The following is a 22,808-nucleotide window of genomic DNA, read 5'->3' as shown; positions in this document are numbered from 1 at the left end:
CCCAGTCTAACCCCACTCTCCCCGCACCCCTTAATATCCCACCCAGTCTAATCCCACTCTCCCCCTCACTCCCCGCACCCCTTAATATCCCACCCAGTCCAATCCCGCTCTCCCCTCACTCCCCCCTTTAATATCCCACCCAGTCTAATCCCACTCTCCCCGCACCCTTTAATATCCCACCCAGTCTAATCCCACTCTCCCGCTCACTCCCCATACCCTTTAATATCCCACCAAGTCTAATCCCACTCTCCCCTCACCCTTTAATATCCCACCCAGTCTAATCCCACTCTCCCCCTCACTCCCCGCACCCTTTAATATCCCACCCAGTCTAATCCCACTCTCCCCTCACTCCCCGCACCCTTTAATATCCCACCCAGTCTAATCCCACTCTCCCCCTCACTCCCCATACCCTTTAATATCCCACCCAGTCTAATCCCATTCTCCCCCTCACTCCCCGCACCCTTTAATATCCCACTCAGTCCAATCCCATTCTCCCCCTCACTCCCCGCACCCTTTAATATCCCACCCAGTCCAATCCCATTCTCCCCTCACTCCCCGCACTGACTCCATTCCTCTCCCCAACTCCTATCTGAGGCTGAACCAGACTGTTCGCAACCTTGGTGTCAATCACACTGGATTATGACAAGTGGCAGGCAGGTAATAGTCGCACCATAGAAGTTCAAGGTAATGGCCATTTTGAACAGGAGAAAGCCCAGCCATTTCCCCACAACCTACAACATTATTGCCATATCCACGTCCCCCACCATCAAGATCTTAGGGAAAAACTGGTGGGCATCAGTCGAACATGTACACAGACTGTGTGTAGGTGATTGGGGATAGATATCAACTCCAGTGTCAGCGATGCTGATCAAGTGGACTACACTGTCCTAGATAGTGTTGAGCTTCTTAAGTGTCCTTGAGTGTTGTTGGGACTGCACCCATCAGGAAGGTGGTGACTGTTACATCACACTCCTGCTTTGAGCCTTGTAGATGGTGGAGAGGTTTTTGAGGGGTCAGGAGGTGAACCACTTGCTGCAGAATACTCAGCCTCTGCTGTGCTTTTATGGCCATGTTGATATAGCTGGTCCAGTCCCTCAATATCTTGATGGTGATGGCAATACTGTTGAACATCATACAAACATAGAAAATAGGTGCAGGAGTAGGCCATTTGGCCCTTTGAGCCTGCACCACCATTCAATAAGATCATGGCTGATCATTCCCTCAGTATCCCTTTCCTGCTTTCTCTCCATACCCGCTGGACCCCTTAGCCGTAAGAGCCATATCTATCTCCCTCTTGAATATATCCAATGAACTGGCATTAACAACTCTCTGCAGCAGGGAATTCCACAGGTTAACAACTCTCTGAGTGAAGAAGTTTCTCCTCATCTCAGACCTAAATGGCCTACCCCTTATCCAAAGACTGTGTCCCCTGGTTCTGGACTTCCCCAACATCGGGAACATTCTACCCGCATCTAACCTGTCCCTGAGAATGCATACTGAACATGGATATTAAATGTATACAGACATTAAAGTCGAGAAGTTGAGAACATGGGAATTGTATAGGGACAGTATAAACTAACAAAGAATTCATGGAGCAATAGCCATGACATCTCAGACTCGAGACTGCAAAATGTTACAACACTAACACATATTGAAACAAAACCCACAGCTTGCAGAAAAACCTCAAGGTCTTATTAAATCATGTTATTAACCTGAAACATTAACAGAAGGTCTTTGTTTAAAATCAGACCATACTTAGGTCGGCTTATGAGTGGACAAAGGGAAAGAGGGATCAAAAGGGATAGGCTGAACTAGGATGCCACTCTAGCCCTATCTTGTTATCTTTTGCCGAAAATGTATAACCGTCGTCCCTTTACAATGTAACGTCACTTTGTCCGTAGGAAGTGAGTGCGTTCTATCAGAGTTGCATTCCTTCTGTCTGATAAGGTCTCCGATCGGGATTTGCTTTTTAAATAAAAGCTTGCTTTGTTTAAAGCACAATCGGTATTCGACTCAGTGATTTCACTGAACCAGATTGAAGGAAAAGAATCCAGAAATCAACATTTGGTGTCAGAAGTGGGATCTCAACGGACGACTGCCGAAAACTTGCGAATTAAGAGCCAGACTGGCCTTGGACGAGACGAGGGGAAAGTGGCCACTGGAGTGAGTATGATTTTAATACTGCTCCAGTTTCCCCCGGTTTCAAAAGTCTGAGGAAAGTTTAGCCACTCGCTGGTTCTCAGGTAGTGTCTGAACGAGATCCAGGACAATCTGGTGAATACCTTTCAAACTTAGAATAGGGATAGAGATAGGGAAATTGCGCGGTGACGCAAACCAAGCGGCGACTCGGAAAGATAGGTTAGAATAGGTAAGTCTGCCTGGGTTCGAGGCCCAGAGCCTACCTGGGTTCGAGGCCCAGTGTCTATGTGGGTTCGAGGCCCAAGTAAAACCGCGCGGCAACACGGAAAGAGAGAATCGCGCGAACCGCATAGGGAAATGCGGAGGTTAGGGAATTACGTAAAATTAAGTCGCAGGACTACGCAGGACTGTAAATTTTAAATTGTACTGACGCCAGGTACGGCGTCGATCTTGTATAAAACTTGGTCCGCCTAGGTTCTGGATAAGATAACTGAAACCACCATGGGGCGACGTGGAGACAATCAGGACTAATTAGGACCCTGATCCAATGTGAGGCGACACAGGATGGGTAATTTAGATAAAACTACGAATTCCCTGAAAGGTCATGGATCCAAAAATAGAGCCGGCCAAAACAATTAATAGGAAAGAAGAGAGACTCTTGTGAACGTCTGTTTTAAATGAGAAATGTTTATGTGATTTTTACTGTGGAAAAAAAAAGCCGGGGAGTTGTGGTTTGTTTTAGCTCCACCCACTTTTTCAAACAGAATGAAAGTTTTTTTTAACCCTTCGTAGTGTTGTCCTGTATGTGGGAAGTTTAAGAGTGTGAACCTTATTGAATTACGTATATTCGGATGATAAGTTACGGAGCCAGGAAATGTACAAAGGATAGGTTTGTTGAGTAAAAAAAAAGAAAAAAATACATGGTCCCGGTGGTTACAAAAGGATTTAACATGCTCACTTACTTGTCGAAAGAAAACATTCAGAGAAGGCACAGCAAAACAACTGAGATGGATTCAAAAGGATTAAAAAATATATATTATATTAAATAACATGACCTTGAGGCTGGAACAATTGAGATAACGAAAAGCAGTCCACAGCCTACGTGCCAGACTTCCCTCTAGTTATGGAAAAGAGGAAAAAAAAGACGTAACGTACTAAATAGGTGCTGAAAAAAAAATGTGTTCTGAGATTTTAAATTATGAAAAAAATTCCACTGCAGTCTAAAAAATCACTCCTGTCGAGTTGGCAGAAAAACTCCATTAAATTAGGGCTTTCATTGACAGAAGGAGGACATATTAAAAACCGTAGACGTCTTAAAGAAAGAATGCACGCATGAGAAACGTACTCAGAGTTCCACTGGGACCTCTGAGAAAGGTATCGATAGACTACGTAGTTAAAATGGTTGGCTTTGCATTGACCGAGGCTGATGACGAAATTGAATTTCAGTAAACAAATAGCTATTAAAAATGTGTGGTCTCATTTTAAATCAATTAAAAAAATATCTTTGGCAAGTACTTAAATAAGAAGTTTAAAATTATTGGAGTTTAATCAAATGCTGCCTTTCCTGATGAAAAGATTTTTTTTTCAGATGGTTACGTGAAGTCACGTAATGACATCAGGTCTTCTTACAAACCTGTAAAGGAGTTAACCCTTTCCATTGACAGCCGTTTTATACTGAACATTATCAATTTGGATTTCTTAATAGAAAAAAGACTCACTAAACAGAGAAATGGTGCGATAGTCAGAATAAAAATAAAAACAGAACTAGCTTATGTAATAATACTTTAATGATACAATAAAAAAATAGATACTCAAACAAAACAAATTGAAGAGTTAAAAGGCTAAGACAAATAAGCTGAAAGAGATCCACAAACCCAACTTAACCCTGACCTCCGATTTCACGGCGTGACCTCGACATGCATGGATATAATGCAGAATCAAGGGACCCGTGGGCCCTGGTAAAGCAAACCCTGAGCCCAACTGAGCATGCCCGATTTCTAACTCACCTAGGACGTGCTACCCATGATGCATTGTTGGTTGCTCACCCTAACAATGTCCAGGATCGCCTAAACGCTATCTTTAATGCTCTCACCACGACCCTTCAGAAGCCCATCAGTATGGCCGCAGTATTAGAAACTAAACCCAAACGAGAAGAAACTGCCGATGAATTAATGGAAAGATTTATTGAAATATACGGAAGTCAATCAGGAGATAATGCCTTCAGGGCAGGAGAGGATTCTCCTCAATTCTGCGCTATCCTACTTCAGTGCCTGCCCTATTCGATTGCTCACGCTATCCGGACAAATAATATGAATTGGACAGATAAAGCCCAGATGGAAAGGGCGGTTAAATATTATTGGCAGGAAAAGAAAGGAGAGGGGGGAGGTGCGCCCCCAACCCGGGTCAAGACTGAATACGTGACTAGAAAGGAAGAGCCGCCTTGGGTGGAAGGACCAAAACCCGACCCAAGGGTATACCAGATGGAACCGCAGTATTCCGTGCAGGGTTGGGTGGATAAACAGGGATACGGTTATACCAAATGGCCCGGGCCCTGCTAATTACGGACCGCCCTACTGTCCCCGGCCTGGTATGGGAAGAGGTCGGGGCTGGGAAAGACGAGATGAATGATTTAATTGTGGGCAAGAAGGACATTGGAGTAGAGAGTGTCCCTCCCGTCGGCACGAAGGAGGAAGAGGAGGGGGGCAAGGGGGGAGAGGACGGGGATCTTACACTAACTTCTCCCAGAACAACCCCTTTGGCCAACCGTCCCCCGATTATTCGTATTGACTACGTAGCTTGATTGTGCAGAGAACCTCCCCGGATGACGAACCGATTTGCCAGTTTCCAGTCCCTAGCACGGCTAAACAAATGCGACAGTGGTTGGGAATGATCAATTACTGCAGATCCTGGATCCCTAATGTTGCCCTGATGACTAAGCACCTCACAATGTATACAAATAAGGAAGGCAGCTTTGAAATAGAAACCACAGACGTCCAAGTCTTTAAGGAACTAAAGACAGCCCTGCTGCAAGCTCCGGCTTTGGGCCGGCCCCTCTATGACCGGCCCTTTCAACTGTATTGTACAATTCTGAAAGACTGTGCTACTGCTGTCTTAACTCAGAAACACGGGGATAAGCATAGGCCTGTTGCCTACTACTTTTCCAAAATTGACCCCATTGCCTTGGGACACCCTGTATGCACTCAAATATTAAACCCCATCTACAATAGCCTTCAATCTGCTGCCAACATCACCCTCCAGCAGGATATTGTTGTGTACACCTCTCACTCCGTAGCTGCCCTCCTGGGTCAACTGCAGACTCAACACCTTACCATGGCCAGGCAAAGCAGATATGAGATCTACCTACTAAACAATCCTAAGCTGACCTTTCGGCACTGTACTGCAATTAATCCGGCCTGTTTTCTTACTGAGCCACCCCAAGATGAGGAAGAACCCAGTCATGACTGTTTATCTTTAATTCAAGAGGCCTCATCAGTCAGGGAAGATTTAGTTGATGTACCAATGGAAGATCCATATTATGTATGTTGATGGAAGTTCTTCTATTGATCCAGAAGGTACATGAGTCTCAGGATACGCCATAGTAAACCAGGAGAATCAGGTCTTGGAATCTGCCGCCTTTGAAACCGCCTATTCCGCCCAACAAGCTGAACTATTCACCCTCACCCGAGCCTGTATCTTGGCCAAAGACCTCAAAGTCAATATCTATACCGACTCTAGATATGCCTTTGGGGTGGCCCATGATTTCGGACAATTATGGAAAAATAGGGGATTCCTAACCTCACAGGGGAATGAGATATCCCATAAGCAACTAGTATCTGATTTGTTGCAAGCCCTCATGCTCCCCAAACGCATTGCCATTGTTAAATGTACCGCTCACACCACCGGAAAATCCCCGGTTGATATAGGGAACCACTGTGCTGACAAAAAGGCTAAACAGGCCTCTCGTGACCAACAGATGGTAGTGCCCAAAATGATGAGTCAGACTAAAAATCCTGCAAAGGATAAGTTAGCCTCGGAAAAACCAATGCCAACCATCCAAGATGTTATTAAAGCACAGGAGGACGCTCCTGAAAAAGAAAAACTGTTGTGGAAAAATTATAGATGTACTTATGACAATGTTTCTAAACTCTGGACCACTCCCGCGGAACAGACTTGCATGTCTGACGAGTTGGCCGTATGGGTTATTGAATGTATGCATTTTGCTACTCATTGTGGAGCAAGGACCACGAGTGACACACTTTTGGCTACTTGGTGGCACCCTAGACTCCAGGCGCTCGCCCAGAACATCAGTGGTCGTTGCCTGATTTGCCGGCAGCATAATCCAGGGAAGGGAGTCCCCTGTGATTGGGGTGGAACGCCCCTACCCGAAGGTCCCTTTGAGACATTTCAGTTGGACTACATTGAGTTGCAAAAAGTTCAGTGTTACAAATATGTGTTAGTAATAATAGATGTGTTTAGCAGATGGATTGAAGCCTACCCTGGACAATAAGGCTTAAACTGTTGTTAAGGTGTTAATAAGGGAAATTGTTCCTAGATATGGTATCTCAGCTCGACTGATGACCACCTATGTTCTTTCTCTGACTCAGGCTCTGTGACTGGCTCACAACCAGGTTCGAGAGGCTCACCTCGGCCTCCCAGTTTTACCCGAATCGTCCCTCGTGGTACCTGGGAAGTATGTCCTGATTAAGAGGTGGATTCGGAAGGGATTGGAGCCACGATGGGAGGGGCCTTTTCAGGTGTTGCTCGCTACCCCCACTGCAGCCAAGGTTGAGGGGAGGGGTGCCTGGGTTCACCTGCACCACTGCAAGCTCACCACCCTCTAACGAACCTATTTTACTAGTTATTCTAATTCCTGTTTCTGTTCCAGATTTCCTCTTCTCCATAGCTGAACAAGACCATTGGCATCCTAATTGGAACATGGGTCCTGAGGAGACCAGTTTGAACTTCTACCCGTAGTGATAGACAACCAGCTACACCAACGGTGACCTGAGAAGAGAGACGAGAAAACCGAACTCTTTTAATCAGCAAAATATCCTAAGGGTTATCATGGAATGATAAAAGGGGGGAATGAGAATGCATACTGAACATGGATATTAAATGTATACAGACATTAAAGTCGAGAAGTTGAGAACGTGGGAATTGTATAGGGACAGTATAAGCTAACAAAGAATTCATGGAGCAATAGCCATGACATCTCAGACTCGAGACTGCAAAATGTTACAACACTAACACATATTGAAACAAAACCCACAGCTTGCAGAAAAACCTCAAGGTCTTATTAAATCATGTTATTAACCTGAAACATTAACAGAAGGTCTTTGTTTAAAATCAGACCTTACTTAGGTCGGCTTATGAGTGGACAAAGGGAAAGAGGGATCAAAAGGGATAGGCTGGACTAGGATGTCACTCTAGCCCTATCTTGTTATCTTTTACCGAAAATGTATAACCGTCGTCCCTTTACAATGTAACGTCACTTTGTCCGTAGGAAGTAAGTGCGATCTATCAGAGTTGCATTCCTTCTGTCTGATAAGGTCCCCGATCGGGATTTGCTTTTTAAATAAAAGCTTGCTTTGTTTAAAGCACAATCGGTATTGGACTCAATGATTTCACTGAACCAGATTGAAGGAAAAGAATCCAGAAATCAACATCCCGTCCCGTCAGAATCTTATATGTTTCTATGAGATCCCCTCTCATCCTTCTAAACTCCAATGTGTAAAGGCCCAGTTGATCCAGTCTCTCTTCATATGTCAGTCTAGCCCTTTCACCTATTCAAAATGGTCATTACATTGAATTTCTGTGCTGCAAATGTTATCTGCCACTTGGTCATCCCAAGCCTGGATGTTATCCAGGTTGTGCTGTAGGCTGACACAAGCTACTTATTACGTAGGATTACATAAGATATACGGCACAGAAATAGGCCATTCGGCCCAACCAGTCCATGCAAGTATTTATACTCCACTCAAGGCTCCCGTCTTTCCTCATCTAAATCTCTCAGCATAACCCTCTATTCATCATCATAGGCAGTCCCTCAAATCGAGGATGACTTGCTTCCATGTCAAAAAGTTCACAGGTGTTTCAATGAAGGACCTAAAATTCCAGGTCCGAACGAAATCTTGAAGGTTGGAAGATGCCTGTGCTTGGATTTTTTTTAACGTGTGGTGACCGTTGCACACCAGCCACCACACGGGCTTGATAGAGCTAGGTCTTCGCCCTGTAGCAAGGATTAACCAAGGCGACTGGAGACCAGCTCTGCTGCACGGACCTAGAGGCCCTTGCCTCTCCTGGGCCCTCGCCTCTTCTGGGCCCCGAACTCACGCCTCTCCTGGGCCCCGATCACGTCCCTCTACAATCTCTCGCCGCTCCTTCGCCTCGACCTCGCTGCTCCTGCTGTACCTGCCCACGCTCCAATCACCGACCTGGACCTTGATGACATCCCTTTTCACTGCCGTTGCTCTCCTGCTCCAACACGTGCTGCTCCCTGGAGTGGTACACCGCCACACTGCTCCTTCCGCTCCCCGGCCTGCTCCGATGGTGCTCGCAGGCCGGGGGCCACGCAGACAGCTGGGCTGGGCTGCCATGCTGCTCCTTCCACTCCCCGGCCTGTTCCAATGGTCATATGCTTATCTAACCGCCCCTTAAATGCATCGATACTATTCACTTCAACCACGCCCTGTGGTAGCGAGTTCCACATTCTCACCACTCTGGGTAAAGACGTTTCTTCTGAATTCCTTATTGGATTCCTTGATGACTGTCTTATATTGATGGCCTCTAGTTTTGCTCTTCCCCACATGTGAAAACTCTCTCTGTATCTACTCTATAAAAACCTTCCATGATTTTGAAGACCTCTATTAAGGTCACCCCTCAGCCTTCTCTTTTCAAGAGAAAAGGGACCCAGCCTGTTCATCCTTTCCTGATAGGGGTACCCTCGCATTTCTGGTATCATCCTTGTAAATCTTCTCTGCATCCTCTCCAGTGCCTCTATATACTTTTTAAAATATGGCGACCAGAATTGCACACAGTACTCCAAGTGTGGTTCGATACAAATTTAACATAACTTCACTACTTTTCAATTTTATGACAGTAGTGTTTGATTTGCTTTTGTTATGGCCTTGTTAACTGGTGACGATATTTTTAGTGATTTGTGTATTTGTACTCTTAGATCCCTTTGCTCCTCTACTCCATTTAGTTCCTTATTTTCCAAGTAATATATGACCTTCCTATTTTAGTTACCAAAATGTAATATCTCACATTTGTGTTGAATTTCAGTTGCCAATTATGTGCCCATTCTGCAAGTTTTTTAATGCTTTCTTGTAATAACGGGGAACAAAGAAATGGCAGACCAATTGAACAAGTACTTTGGTTCGGTATTCACTAAGGAGGACACAAACAACCTTCGGATATAAAAGGGGTCAGAGGGTCTAGTAAGAAGGAGGAACTGAGGGAAATCCTTATTAGTTGGGAAATTGTGTTGGGGAAATTGATGGGATTGAAGGCCGATAAATCCCCAGGGCCTGATGGTCTGCATCCCAGAGTACTTAAGGAGGTGGCCTTGGAAATAGCGGATGCATCGACAGTCATTTTCCAACATTCCATAGACTCCGGATCAGTTCCTATGGAGTGGAGGGTAGCCAATGCAACCCCACTTTTTAAAAAAGGAGGGAGAGAGAAAACAGGAAATTATAGACCGATCAGCCTGACATCGGTAGTGGGTAAAATGATGGAATCAATTATTAAGGATGTCATAGTAGCGCATTTAGAAAGAGGTGACATGATAGGTCCAAGTCAGCATGGATTTGTGAAAGGGAAATCATGCTTGACAAATCTTCTGGGATTTTTTGAGGATGTTTCCAGTAGAGTGGACAAGGGAGAACCAGTTGATGTGGTGTATTTGGACTTTCAGAAGGCTTTCGACAAGGTCCCACACAGGAGATTAATGTGCAAAGTTAAAGCACATGGGATTGGGGGTAGTGTGCTGACATGGATTGAGAACTGGTTGGCAGACAGGAAGCAAAGAGTAGGAGTAAATGGGTACTTTTCAGAATGGCAGGCAGTGACCAGTGGGGTACCGCAAGGTTCTGTGCTGGGGCCCCAGCTGTTTACATTGTACATTAATGATTTAGACGAGGGGATTAAATGTAGTATCTCCAAATTTGCGGATGACACTAAGTTGGGTGGCAGTGTGAGCTGCGAGGAGGATGCTATGAGGCTGCAGAGTGACTTGGATAGGTTAGGTGAGTGGGCAAATGCATGGCAGATGAAATATAATGTGGATAAATGTGAGGTTATCCACTTTGGTGGTAAAAACAGAGAGACAGACTATTATCTGAATGGTGACAGATTAGAAAAAGGGGAGGTGCAACGAGACCTGGGTGTCATGGTACATCAGTCATTGAAGGTTGGCATGCAGGTACAGCAGGCAGTTAAGAAAGCAAATGGCATGTTGGCCTTCATAGCAAGGGGATTTGAGTAGAGGGGCAGGGAGGTGTTACTACAGTTGTACAGGGCCTTGGTGAGGCCACACCTGGAGTATTGTGTACAGTTTTGGTCTCCTAACTTGAGGAAGGACATTCTTGCTATTGAGGGAGTGCAGCGAAGATTCACCAGACTGATTCCCGGGATGGCGGGATTGACATATCAAGAAAGATTGGATCAACTGGGCTTGTATTCACTGGAGTTCAGAAGAATGAGAGGGGACCTCATAGAATCGTTTAAAATTCTGACGGGTTTAGACAGGTTAGATGCAGGAGGAATGTTCCCAATGTTGGGGAAGTCCAGAACCAGAGGTCACAGTCTAAGGATAAGGGGTAAGCCATTTAGGACCGATTTGAGGAGAAACTTCTTCACCCAGAGAGTGGTGAACCTGTGGAATTCTCTACCACAGAAAGTTGTTGAGGCCAATTCACTAAATATATTCAAAAAGGAGTTAGATGTAGTCCTTACTACTAAGGGGATCAAGTGGTATGGTGAGAAAGCAGGAATGGGGTACTGAAGTTGCATGTTCAGCCATGAACTCATTGAATGGCGGTGCAGGCTCGAAGGGCCAAATGGCCTACTCCTGCACCTATTTTCTATGTTTCTATGTTTTCTATGTAATGTGTTGCAGTCCTCCTCAGTATTGACTATCCCTCCAATTTTGTGTTTTTGATTCCAAATTCTAAATCGTTAATATAAATTGTAAACAATAATGATCCCAGCACTGATCCTTGTGGAACACCACTTCCCACCTTCTGCCTATACTTTACCTCTACTCTCTGCTTTGTCTTGAAGCCAGCTAGCTATCCATTCTGCTACTTGTCCCCTGTCTCCGCATTCCCTGACCTTATTCATTAGTCTATTATGTTGTAGCTTATCAAAAGCCTTTTGAAAATCTAGATAAATTACATCTACTGCATTACCCTTGTCTACTCTCTGTTACCTCTTCAAAATATTCAACTAGGTTGGTCAAGCAAAACTTTCCCTTTTGAAGTCCATGCTGACTTATATTTTTGGTTTCTAGATGTTCTTCTATTTTCTCCTTTAGCAGGGATTCCATTACTTTTTCTATCACTGTTGTTAAGCTGACTGACCTATAGTTCACTGGACATGTTCTATCTCCCTTCTTAAATATAAGTATTAGGTTCGGGAGTTCAGGAGTCTGAGAGAGAGAGTTCAGGAGTCCGAAAGTTCGGGAGTGCAAGAGTCCGAGAGAGAGAGAGAGAGTTCAGGAGTCCGAGAGTTCAAGAGTCCGGGAGTTCAGGAGTCCGAGGAGCAGGAAGCACGGAGGTCGGCGAGGAGTTCACTTCTGGTGAGGATCTCAGAGCTAAGTGGTTGGCTGGTTGATTGATAAGTATCTCTCTTTCTCTATTATAACAGATAAGTCTAATTAGAGGGATGACAGGGCAGCTCAGTCCTGCGGAGTGCATGTCCTGCGGCATGTGGGAAGTCCTGGATGCTTCGCGCAACCTAGACAAACGTGTGCAGGAGGTGTCTCCAGCTTCAACTACTCGAGCTCTGCGTTTTGAAGCCTGAGCAGCGGCTGGAATCACTATGTGCATCCGCGAGGCTGAGAGCTACGTGGATAGCACATTTCAGGAGGTGGTCACCCTGCAGCTTAAAAGCATGCAGGTAGAGGGGAAGTGGGTGAATATCAGATGGAGGAAGAACGCAAGGCAGGTAGTGCAGGGGTCCCCCACTGAGTCCATCTCGCTTTCCAACCGATATTCTCTTCTGAGCACCAGATGGTGCCTCTGGGGAGTGCAGCCAGAGCCAAGTCCAAGGCACCACGGGTGGCTCAGCTGCACAGGGGGGAGGGACAAAGAATAAAATAGCTGTAGTGGTAGGGGATTCAATAGTTGGGGGAATAGAGAGGTGTTTCTGTGGCTGTAGATGTGACTCCAGCATGGTATGGTGCCTCCCTCGTGCCAGGGTCAAGGATGTCACAGAGCGAACGCAGTGCATCCTGGGGGTGGGGGAGGTAAACAGTTAGAGGTCATGGTCCATATCGGGACCAACGACATCGGTAAATTGAGGGATGAGGTCCTACAGGCAGAATTTAGGGAGCTAGGAGAAAAATTAACGGGTCGGACCACAAAGGTAGTAATCTCCGGGTTACTACTGGTGCCACGTGCTAATGAGTACAAGAACAGAACGATAGAGAGGATGAATGCATGACTGGAGAGTTGGTGTAGGAGGGAGGGCAGGCTTTAAATTCCTGAGGCATTGGGACCACTTCAGGGGGAAGATGGGACCTGTACAAACCGGACGGGTTGCACATCAACAGCGCCGGGACCAATATCCTCGCGGGGAGTTTTATAGCGCTGTTGGGGAGAGTTCAAACTAGCTTGGCATGGGGATAGGAACCTGAGAACAAATTCAATAGAGAAGTTGGAAAGCAAGAATGTAGAAAGTGAGCAGGAGTAGGCCATACGACCCCTTGAGTCTGTTCCACCATTTAATACAATCATGGCTGGTCCGATCGTGGACTCAGGTCCACTTCCCTGCCCGCTCCCTGTTATGTATGCATGTTTGTATTGTTATGATATTCTGTAACATTGAATGTACCCTGTACACACCTTACCTGTACACCAGAGGGTGCACACTGCAGGTAACCCAGTATAAAAGGGAGCTCACCTCTTGGTGTCCTCACTCTAAGAGCTGCAAATAAAGGACTACAGTCTTCACAGTTTAAGCATCATACCCCTGCCTCGTGGAGTCAGTAACAAGGTGCCTACATACACAATAACTGGCGACGAGGTCACGAACTACACGCACAACATGTCGAATCTCAGCAACTTTCAACAATTCACCGATGGGGAAGATTGGGACGTTTTCGTGGAAAGATTGGAACATTTCTTCATAGCCAACGACCTGGATGGGGACAAACCGGCTACACTACCGAACGAGCGCAGGGCCATCCTGCTTAGTAGTTGTAGGCCCACTATCCATTGCCTCGTCAGTGACTTGCTAGCCCCAGCGAAGACAACAACCAAGAGCTATGGGAAACTTGTAATCTTAATCCAAGAGCAACTAAAACCCAAAGAAAGCATCCTCACAGTCAGGCACCGGTTCCACACTCACCAGTAACCCGAAAGCCAAGAAATTGCTAAGTATGCTGCAGATTTAAAAAGATTGGCTGCACCGTGTGATTTTGGCGACCACCTTAACGAAGCCCTAGGGGACATATTTGTTATCGGAATCGGCCACAAGGGCCTCCTCCATAAACTGCTCTCTGCGGACATCACAGTCACCCTGTAGAAGGCAATTAAAGTGAGCCAGGCCTTACATGATTTCGGTCAGCAACTCCAGGCAAATATTGACCCACACCCAGGACTCTAAACCGCCGAATGCAGTGCACCAAATGGCTACTTCTAAAGGCAGAAATGCTGCCCGGAGTCCCTCCCTGAGTCCGCCACATGGGGCAAAGCGGCTAGCCCCGTTCTGGCGCTGTGGAGGAAACCACAGGGCCCACCTGCTGCTACAAAGACTATACCTGCAAAGGCTGCAAGGAGAAAGGTCACCTTCAGAGAATTTGCAGAAAAAGCTTTACTCACCGCGTCTCTGAAGAGTTGGCTGATCACCGGGGCTCCGACACAGATGAAGACGAAGTTGCTGAACCCCTGGAAGAAGAGTATGGAATTTATACCTGCTCCACCGGAAGTTCCCCGTGGAAGATGGAAGTAGACATCGATGGAGTTCCAGTTTAGATGGAGATCAACACAGGGGTGAGCCAGTCTTTGATGAGCCAATAGACCTTTGAAAAACTTTGGACCAATCCCGCCAAACGACCAAAACTATCTCCTGTCCAAGCGAAGCTGCTCACCTACACCAAAGGCATAATCCCAGTCATTGGCAAAGTGGAAATCCAGGTCTCCCAGGGCGGCGGGATGAACAAACTCCCCCTGTGGATCGTTGCTGGTGATGGTCCAATGCTGCTGGGAAGAAGTTGGATGAAGCAGGTCCAAGTCGGTCGAGTGACGACGGACTCCGGGCTCCAGCGATCCACATCCCATGCAGCCCCGAACATGGATCCATCGCTGCACCGAGAGATCCCACCGTCCAGCTCGACTGCGCGGCGACAAATTCACAACATCATGGCGAGATCTCCAGTACCGAACGTCCAAACTTCACCTTCCAGGCCATGGCAGGACTCCCAAGAGAAGAATATCGTTGAGAAAAGTGGATTCCCGACGTCCATGGCCGAACTTGAGGAGGAAAAGATCACCACAACCTACCTGGAGGAGAGCGAGAAGATGACGGCTGCACCACGAGGCGAAGAACCTAAAATCAAAATGGCCGCGACCAGACCGTGAGGGGGCAGCGTTGGAGGAGCGACACGTGGCACCGAGCGGCGAACCGGATTGGAAGGCCCCCTTAAAGGAGACCGGTAACCCAAAGAATTTAAAGGTACAGTTTCAATCTAAAGATGACAAGGACTTGAAAGTTAAAAATGCAGTTAGTGAATGCAGGTATGATACTGTAATGAGGAATTGTGATGCCGGAGTAACTGATGTGTAAGTAAGGTTAAGAACAAGTTTGTAATGCCTATTGATTATGATAGAAAGTTCAAAATGACAAATGTAACCATGTATGGAGAGACCGTGATACAAGAAAGTGATGTAAATGCTGTAATTAACAATGTAAAGGTAGTTAATAATGTAGACTCGACTATATATGACCGGAGCCAATGTGTCATGTATACAGGTAGTAAACTGTTAAAGGACACTGGTTTCTACAGGGACAATGTAAATGCCAGAGGAATCCTCCCATGGGAGACCCCCAGGTCCAGCGAGCTACCTGACCATGTAGCCTGGACATTTGGGACATAGAAAACATAGAAAAACATAGAAAATAGGTGCAGGAGTAGGCCATTCGGCCCTTCTAGCCTGCACCGCCATTCAATGAGTTCATGGGACACATTGCAGCAAAATTCTAAAGGGACAAAGAGTGTTAAAAAGACAAGCCTGAAGGCTCTGTGCCTCAATGCGAGGAGTATTCATAATAAAGTGGATGAATTAACTGCGCAGGCAGCTATTAACGATTATGATATAATTGGGATTACAGAGACATGGCTCCAGGGTGACCAAGGCTGGGAACTCAACATCCAGGGGTATTCAACATTCAGGAAGGATAGACATAAAGGAAAAGGAGGTGGGATAGCGTTACTGGGTAAAGAGGAAATTAACGCAATAGTAAGAAAGGACATTAGCTTGGATGATGTGGAATCTGTATGGGTAGAGCTGCAGAATACCAAAGGGCAGAAAACGCGAGTGGGAGTTGTGTACAGACCACCAAACAGTAGTAGTGAGGTTGGGGATGGCATCAAACAAGAAATTAGGGATGCGTGCAATAAAGGTACAGTAGTTATCATGGGTGACTTTAATCTACATATAGATTGAGTTAACCAAGTTGGTAGCAATGCGGTGGAGGAGGATTTCCTGGAGTGTATTAGGGATGGCTTTCTAGACCAATATATCGAGGAACCAACTAGAGAGCTGGCCATCCTAGACTGGGTGATGTGTAATGAGAAAGGACTAATTAGCAATCTTGTTGTGCGAGGACCCCTGGGGAAGTGTGACCATAACATGGTAGAATTCTTTGTTAAGATGGAGAGTGACACAGTTAATTCAGAGACTAGGGTCCTGAACTTAAGGAAAGGTAACTTCGATGTTATGAGACATGAATTGGCTAGGATAGACTGGCAAATGATATTTAAAGGGTTGACAGTGGATAGGCAATGGCAGACATTTATAGATCACATGGATGAACTTCAACAATTGTACATCCCTGTCTGGAGTAAAAATAAAAAGGGGAAGGAGGCTCAACCGTGGCTAACAAGGGAAATTAAGGATAGTGTTAAATCCAAGGAAGAGGCATATAAATTGGCCAGAAAAAGCAGCAAACCTGAGGACTGGGAGAAATTTAGAATTCAGCAGCGGAGGACAAGGTGTTTAATTAGGAAGGGGAAAATAAAGTGTGAGAGGAAGCTTGCAGGGAACATAAAAACTGACTGCAAAAGCTTCTATAGATATGTGAAGAAAAAAAGATTAGTGAAGACAAACGTAGGTCCCTTGCAGTCAGATTCAGGTGAATTTATAATGGGGAACAAAGAAATGGCAGACCAAATGAACAAATACTTTGGATCTGTCTTCACTAAGGAAGACACAAATAACCTTCCGGGGTTTGAGGGTCTAGCGAAAAGAAGGAACTGAAGGAAATCCTTATTAGTCAGGAAATTATGTTAGGGAAATTGATGGGATTGAAGGCCAATAAATTCCCAGGGCCTGATAGGCTGCATCCCAGAGTACTTAAGGAAGTGGCCCTAGAAATAGTGGCTGCATTGGTGATCATTTTCCAACATTCTATTGACTCTGGATCAGTTCCTATGGACTGGAGGGTAGCTAATGTAACAGCACTTTTTAAAAAAGGAGGGAGAGAGAAAACAAGGAATTATAGACCGGTTAGCCTGACGTCGGTGGTGGGGAAAATGTTGGAATCAATTATTAAAGATGAAATATCAGCGCATTTGGAAAGCGGTGACAGGATCAGTCCAAGTCAGCATGAATTTATGAAAGGGAAATCATGCTTGACAAATCTTCTAGAATTTTTTGAGGATGTAACTAGTAGAGTGGATGATAGAGAATTCAAACAGGCTGCATTTAGACAGACTGTGAAAATTCACAGACCCCCAAGTCAAGACTGCTACATGCAGTTCTGCATGTTGCATTAAGTCATCAATCAACTTGACATTTTAGGACCCTTGGGTAGCGAGCCAATTAAAAGGTTACAAGACTATTAATTGAGCCAATAAGGTCAAAGAAGGCGAGTTCTTTTCTGTAAATTGATCCAGGTATAAGTACAGCCATTTTGGTCATGTGGTCTCAGAAGGACAAAGACCTGGCTTAAAGCCAAGAACTTGTTGTTGCTCTCTGCCAGAAATAAAGAAATTAAAACTACAATCGGAGTTCGTATTTCATTGGAAATTAAGAGATCTAACAATTTTGGCGTCACGAACAGGATCGCTGAGGAAAGAAACTGAATTTTGGACATCGGACCTACATACTGAAGTAAGGACATCTCTTTTTAAAAGGCCTCGGTCAAAAGTCTAAATTCGGCTCTTCTTCTACGCGATTCCGAAAGCTTCCGGTTTGCGAACCCTCCGGTTGGTAGTCGGCTCGAGGTCCCATAGACGTCTAAACTTCGGCGGTGTGTTAGTTAATTAATCACCGACCTATTGATCGGCTAGAAAGCCTACGACTCGAGACCCCAGTAAAGAAATCAGTATTGTGGCAGCAGGAGATAAGAGCAAAGAATTGCCTACAACTGTTAAAGGTGGACAGGCACCACCTGAGGTTTCGCTAGATTTAATTCTCGAACAGTTGAAAGAATACATAGAGCAACAATTCAACTTATCTAAAACCTGTATTAAGATCGAACAAAAGTACGGAACCTCCAAAGGACAATGGTCCTTGGATGAGATTAAAAGGATCTGGGGAAAAACGACCCGTATGAAAAATAAAGAGCAAACTAGATGGCCCCTAGCGGTTATGGGACAGATTCGAAAGCGGAATGAAATTATAATGCGTTCCCGACATGATCGAGAACTGACCAGTACAAAGGATCAATTGCAAGCTGTTTGTGCACAGCTGCGACTGAAAAAACTTGAACTTGAAAAGCTGGAAGCGGAAGTTAAAGATCTTAAAGGTGAAATTAAAGAATGGAAAAAATCATTAGGTCAAGAGACAGTAATAGGAAAAGGAAAATGTATCAGTCAATTCCCAGGGTACCCATGTTTGGATAAATTAAAAGCGCAAACCCGAAGACTCGACCGAGGAATAGATACGAATTCTGAATCCTCTGACGATACAGGGTCGGAGGATGAAGAATTAGGGGTGCGCTTTGCCCCGTTTAAAAAAAGACGAGTTGTAGTCAAATCAGAAGAGACTGCGGATGAGAGCGGAACCAAAAAAACAAAGAGAAGGGTGTATGGAGAATACTTAGTTCATGATCCGGCAGACCCAGAGAAAATTGATAAATGGTCCAAGGAATTGCCCAATCCAAAGAAAGGGGGAGTAAAAACGTGGGACCAATTGGACCGCTTAAGAAATATATATCAACTTCATCCCTGGGACGGAGTGCAAATTTTGACCATAATGGTGCCAAAAACACAGGGAAGAAAATTGCACGACAAGGTAGAAGAAGCTTTGGGGCAGGATGAGCAAGAATTAGACGCAGGATGGGAGGCGATTAAACACTGGCTGCAAGCCTTCAGTCCAGCTAAGACAGACTGGGGAAAAATTGCAGCCTGCCAACAGAAAGGAACAGAGGAGGTCCTGGAGTATGACGAGTGGTTTAGATGCACGTGGCTAGAACATTCGGGTATGAATAATACAGATGAGGAAATGGATGAACAAGTGTTTGGACCCCTGAAAGCAGCTTTCGTAGCAGGTCTAAAGCCAGAACTGTCCAAAATGCTTAAGGTAGTGTTACCGGACTGGGAAGGCAGAGGAACTACCTTGCAGCATTGGTGGATCGATGTAACCAATTAGATCGGGATATGGGAGCTAAAGTCCGAGCTGTACAGGCTATGGGATGGAAATCCCAGGATTCCGATAAACAGTCATTAGGAAAATTACCCGGAAAATGTCATTATTGTGGGAAAGAAGATCACTGGGCCAAGACGTGCAGGGCAAAACAGAAAGGTCGTGGTTGGGGAAGAGGACGCAGCCAGGGATACAATTCAGCCAACAAACCAGGCTTGTCACAAGATAACGACCTCATAGAAGCATTTAAGCGACTGACAATACAACAACAGAAGGAGTTACTTGGGATAGCAAAAAACGGTTAGAGCCCACCCTGGTCCACCTCCTCGCACTAATACAACAAAGGGGAGATGGGCAATATATAACTGTGAGGGTGGGCGATAAGGATGTGGACTGTCTTTTAGACAGAGGGGCGGAATTAACATGCTTACCCCTACAATATGGAGACTTTTTGCCGTTGGATGGTAGGGCACGTACAGCCTATGGAGTTGGAAGCCATAAAATGGAAATTAAAAGGACAACACCGGTACTTATAGGGTTGGGTCCACATGAACTAACCACGCCGGTCTGGATAGGCCCAGTAGATCAACCCCTTTTGGGAATGGACGTTCTAATCCAAGTAGATTCATGGTTGCATTTCGAGGGTGGTCGGGTGACATGGTCAATTAGAACTTTGAAGAAAGAAGAATTGAAGGAACACCCGATATGGGCTAAAGATAAGAACGATTGTGGCCTACTCCAGATGGAGCCTGCGTCATTTACCGGGACCAAGCCTCCATGCACTAAACAGTATCCCATCAGTCCAACTGCCATCGCGGGAATCTTACCGGTTATACAGCAATTGGAGAAACAAGGGGTGCTTATTAAAACGCATAGCTCCTCCAATAGCCCCGTGTGGCTGGTACAGAAATCTAATGAGACTTGGCGTTTGATTGTCGATTATAGGAAAGCTAACCAGTGTATTGATCAAAAAGCTCCTTTGGTCACAGATCCCTCCACCATTTTTAATGCCCTCAAACCGGAACATAAATATTTCTCGGTTATAGATATGGCCAACGGATTTTGGTCGGTGCCTCTGGCACCGGAGGTTCGACAGTGGTTTGCTTTCACGGTCCAAGGACAACAGTATACTTGGACCCGGTTACCGCAGGGTTTCCACAACAGCCCTACGGTATTCCACATGGCTTTACAAAGCCATTTGCGAGAATTACCTTCCCTGTCATCCACAGTCATCCAATATGTAGACGATATCTTGCTAGCTTCAAACACGGAAGACCAGCATGAACAAGATTTACGAGCTTTGCTGGACCACCTTCGGCTGAAAGGACATAAAGCCAGCATCAACAAAGCACAAATATCCCAAGAAGAGGTTGTCTACCTGGGACAAAAGATTTCACAAGGAAAGAGAGAACTTACCCAGGATAGAACTGCAGCCATTCGGGCTGCTAAAAAACCCACCACTATTCAGGAACTAAGGTCTTTTTTGGGATTGTGTAACTTTAACAGAAATTGGATTGACTCCTTCACACAGCTTGCTCAGCCACTGAATAATATTTTAAAGGGGAAACGTGCCTCTAAAGAAGCCATCACCCTCGCTAAGGAACAGCAAGAGGCCTTCCTGAGTTTGAAAAAGGCTTTGTGTTCGGCACCGGCTCTGGGAATCCCCGACAGTGGTAAGCCATTTACCCTGTTTGTCCATGAGAAAGAAGGATATATGACAGCTATACTGACACAAGAACATGGGGATCGGCAAAGACCTATTGGCTATTATTCGGCAAAACGGGATGCGGTAGCCCTCGGATGGGGAAGTTGCCTCAGGGCCATGGAAGCTACATGTCGAGCGGTAATGATCACTGCGGGTCTAGTCCTCGACCAAAAGCTGATTGTCAAGTGTCCCCACACCGTACACGCTTTGCTGTCTATGAATAGAATGTCTCAGGTGACGGCAGCTAGATGGACCCGCTGGACAGCAGTTTTGGAAGCTCCTAATCTCCATATCGTCCGGGCCAGCCCGGTTAATGCAACAACTCTGCTCCCGATGTCAGAATCGAGGGAGCAAGAGGGGGGAGAATGTGAAGAGCATGACTGCGTGGAGATTTTAAAAGAAACAGAAGAAGCAGCCTTAGCAGCAGAGGAGCCTCTGCACAACCCAGACCTCATCCTGTTTACAGATGGTTCCTCCTTTGTTGACAATGGTACCAGAAAAGCAGGATGGGCAGTTACAACCTTATATAAGGTAGTGGCAAAAGGATGTTTCCCCTCAGGAACGTCAGCACAACAGGCCGAGTTACGGGCCCTGTCAGAAGCATGTCGAATAGCAGAAGGACAGACAGCTAATGTCTACACAGATTCGCGTTATGCTTTTGGAGTCGCTCACGACTTTGGTCTGTTATGGCGGAAAAGAGGATTCCTCACTGCTGCTGGTACACCTATCCGAAATGGAAAAGAAATCCGAGACTTACTGGAGGCCATACAATTACCTCAGGAAGTGTCCATCCTGAAGTGTGAGGCCCATACCAAGGAAAATACCACAGAAGCACAGGGAAATGCCCTAGCCGACCAGGCAGCTAAAGATGTCGCCTCACAGGGCCTTCCTCCAGAAGAACTAACACAGATGTGCAGATTGAAAGCACTCAGGACTCTGACACGAGACCTTCAAACAATGCAAGGCGAGTGCTCCCGAGAGGAAAAATGGACATGGATTGAGGCAGGAATTAAGCTATGTGAAGATGGTGTCTGGAGACAGAGTTACCGACAAGCCAGTCGCGCCACAAGGGCTTATGCCTTTTTTAGCCCAACAGATCCACTTGTGGGGACACTTGGCCTCACAACAGATGATGGCACGGTTCCAGAAAAGCTGGTGGGGTCGGGGATTTAAAAAACATGCCCAGCTGGTAACAGACCGCTGTGTGGTCTGCCAGAAAATTAATTCTGGACCCATCACGGTAATGCCCCAACTGAGGCCCCCTGCCCCTGTCGGACCATTCCAGCATCTGCAGGTTGATTATATATCTCTTCCTTCATGCCAAGGATACACTAACATTCTTGTCATGGTCGACAGATTCTCTAGATGGGTAGAAGCTGTCCCAACTAAAAGAGCCACAGCCAATCACACTGCAAAGGTCTTGTGTAAGGATTACATTCCCCGATGGGCAGTCCCGAGTAGCATTGACTCAGATCAGGGAACACACTTCACAGGTGCTGTCTGCCAAGAAGTCTGTCGGTTACTGAACATTACGTGGGATTTACACTGTCCTTATCATCCACAATCATCAGGACAAGAAGAGCGAATTAATCGAACTCTGAAACAACGGCTTGCCAAATATCACCAAGAAGGAACACCATGGCCCCAGGCACTACCAATAGTGCTATGTAGTATTAGGGCAACCCCGAACAGAACTACAGGTCTAAGCCCATTTGAAATTATAACAGGAAGACCCATGTTGCTGTCAGGAACTATCGATTTACGGAAAGCTGATGTTCACTTAATGAGTGACACTTTGTTATCATACTGTCAGAACCTAACCAATGCTATTAGTTCTGTTTCCCGACAGGTATCGGCAGCTTGGGGTAATCCACCCGAAGGAGGACACAACATCATCCAGGGAGTCTGGGTGTATGTGAAAAAGTTGC

This window comes from Pristiophorus japonicus, chromosome 8 (assembly GCF_044704955.1).
Source record: "Pristiophorus japonicus isolate sPriJap1 chromosome 8, sPriJap1.hap1, whole genome shotgun sequence".
Classification (NCBI taxonomy): domain Eukaryota; kingdom Metazoa; phylum Chordata; class Chondrichthyes; family Pristiophoridae; genus Pristiophorus; species Pristiophorus japonicus.
This window is presented reverse-complemented; position numbering follows the sequence as displayed.